We start from the raw sequence: 3391 nt of genomic DNA on the forward strand, positions 1-3391 counted from the left end.
ATGGTTGACTTTCCATTTAGGGCAAGTTTTTATGATCGTTGCACTCACTTTAAGCCCATTTTGCATCAAGATAAAAGCTCCATTTGAAATATTCTCCAACATGAAAGTTGTTCCACTTGTTCCAAACTTTCCATAGATATAAATTTTGCTCCATTTGGATTAGAATTGAGAAAGTCATGCTTAGTCAAAGTGAGACATTTTTTAGGACACTTGGAAAAATTTCTAAGTCCAAAATCTTCAAAATTTGTCGAGACTTCTTGGCCAGTTTTCTTGCACTTCAAGGCATTATTTGAAAATACTTTCTTCACAATAATTTTACCTTGCCATGCCTTATTTCACATCCTTTTGGAATCATCTCATTTGGATCCATGGTTTGAGAGATACATTCATTTAAAGTGGGCACCATGACTTGATTTTCTAGGCAGATTTTGGGCCTGGCTGGCCACATCAGATTTTCTAAGCATGCTACACAAACCAGTCACGTTTTTCACCTCTTTTGGCCATGCATTGGACATCCATTCACTTAAATTTGGCCCAAAATAATAACATTTTACACCTCACTTCACACTTTTATTCTTATGGATAAATCACTTATTAAAAAGCTCATGAGAACACCTATTCCACCCTATTTAAGAAGTTGAAACCCTAACCCTGAAGGAGCATTGGAATTTCATGGCAAGGAGGCAAAGCTTCATCACATATCAGATTCCATTCCACTTCTATTTTCCATTAGGTAATCATCTCTTCCATGGTCATGCTTTGATATATCTACGCTTGCTTACCATGCTCATCACCATTAATCCTTCGATTTTCATATTTCTTTTTCTTATTTAAAATATTTTATTCGTCCATAAAATTACCCAAAAATATTTTTCACTTTTCTTAATGTTTTATTTAATTTTATATAATTTTTATTTTCGTATTTTTTTGATATTAATATTTTATTTTAATTATTTATTCTAAATGGTCCATTTTAACACACTTTTTTTATTGATTTTGTTTTTATGACTTAAAATTATTGTTAACTTTTGATTTTTGGGATGAAGGTTGACCACTGTAACATGGCAAACCTGGCCTTTTCTTGGAATTTTATTTCACATTTTCAATTTATTTTGGATTTATTTTTGACCTAGTTTGGTTGGTTGACTTTTAATTTGACTTTTGTTTTATTTTAATTAATTCACGTGCCAATTTTCATTATTTTTAAAATATTTTTGGAGGATGATGATGTCCTGGTCCCACCTTATTTAGTTTAATTTTCCATTATTTTCTTGATTAATTTACTATTTATTCTTGATTTATTTCTAACCTAGTCTTATTAATTGACTTTTGGTTTGACCTATGTTTTGTTTTAATTAATTCACATGCCAATTTTCATTATTTTTAAAATCTTTTTGGGGGATGATGATGTCCTGACCCCACCTTATTTAGTTTATTTTTTCATAATTTTCTTGATTAATTTGCTATTTATTTGTTATTTTTTTAAGTTGACTTGAATTTTCAGTTGACTTCTTTATGATCGATGTTTGACTTAGGGATTGCTTATGGCAATTGAAGAGATCTTTTGATCCTCCCTCGCTCATCTCATATGCCATGTATTAGAGGCCTTTTACCTTGATTTTATTTGGTCCTTACCTCATGTCCTGATTAAATTATTCAGTGGACCCTTCGTGTGCATATTTTCATCTGTTTGATTCATCTGTTATCTTTTATACTTGTTTCTCTCATTCATGCTTTCTATTGCTTGATTATTTAACATGTTCATACTCCCATGCATTGTTTAAATGTTCCATTATTTGATTCTTTGGTTTGATTATATATTGTTTATTTATCCGATCTGATTGATAACTGTTGCCTACTTGTATGATGTATGAGGCATATATTCTTATTGTTTGTTTGCCATGAACAATCCCCATTCATAACAAATGTACCCCTCTCCCATAAAGTGTATAATATTTATTTCTTTATTTCTTTAGTCACCTGTTAATACAAGAATTAAAACGAACATCCGATAACCATTTCAAAATAAGATCAAAAGCTCGATCCAACGTCGAGTAATCATTTTCAAAACTTAACAGAACCAGCACGCGTTCATCCATCCTCTTGTAAGTCGATTGCCTCAGGCATCGCCATCTACCTGTAAGTCGATTGCCTCAGGCATCTCCATCTACCTGTAAGTCGATTGCCTCCGGCATCGCCATCTACCCTTATCCATAACTCCTCTCCGCGCTCCATCTGTCGACTCTTGTTCCGTTTAGGTAGCACCCATTAGGTAGAACCCTTTGTATGATAACATAGGTAGAATTCCATTATTCTTTGCATGCTAACATTAGGTAAATGTTCCCCTTTGTAAATCCTAACACATAGGTCCATATTGCATGACAACTCTAGAGCAGAGCTTTCCCACTTTTAGACCTTCTGTGCGTCTCCGATCTTGTGGCATGTTAGTTTGTTCTATTGCAAAGAGGTAACTGCCTAAGACTCGATTCAGCGAGCTGCGACACCTACTGCTAGGACGTTGAACACACTGCCCACCCTCCTTTGACACAGCTGGTGTCCTCTTTTGTAAGTCCATGTTCAGATGGCAATCCTTAACCCCTAGTTAGCCGAACTACGACAACTCTGATTCTCATGTTCAAATGAGATACGTAGGCACGAGACGCGATGTCTTGTCGATTTTGACTGACGACTAACAACTAATCCTTGCTTGCTTTTGCCCTTGCTGCGATTCTTTTCTCTCGCCCTCGTTGCGATCGAGACCGTCCCTTTCCCTTGCCTTAGTTGCAATCGAGACCCTTGTTCCCGTAGTTAGCCGAACTACGTTTTGCTCTGATTCTCATTCCAGATGAGATACGTAGGCATAAGACGTGACGTCTTACCGAGCACACTTATCTTTAACCCATAGGTAGCCGAGCTACGAAGACTCTGATTCTCATACTCATATGAGATACGTAGGCAGTGGATGCGACATCCTTGCGAGTTATTTTCTTTTAACCTTCCTTTTAGTAAATAGTACTTTAGATATACCTACACCTTTTAGACTAGAACAACACTTATGAAAAGGGCTTCCTAGGAGTACCTAGGATGTTTTGGGTGCTTAAAACCTTCCCATTGCATAACCAACCCCCTTACCCAAATCTCTGACATTTTTACTAGTTTTTTATTCGATAAAACTTTTAGGTTTTTGTTCGCTTTCTAACCATTCCTTTGGATAAATAGAAGTGCGGTGGCGACTCGACTTGTATGGTTTACCTTGGATTTAGTCAATATCTCTAATGGTAACGAATACCCCGCTACAGAAAAGTGGCGACTCTGCTGGGGAATATCATTTGCCTAGTGGGTTTTGCCTACTTTTCATATTTGTTGTATTGTATGGTATATTGCTTTGTGA

Source organism: Lathyrus oleraceus, chromosome 5 (genome assembly GCF_024323335.1).
Source record: "Lathyrus oleraceus cultivar Zhongwan6 chromosome 5, CAAS_Psat_ZW6_1.0, whole genome shotgun sequence".
Taxonomy (NCBI): domain Eukaryota; kingdom Viridiplantae; phylum Streptophyta; class Magnoliopsida; order Fabales; family Fabaceae; genus Lathyrus; species Lathyrus oleraceus.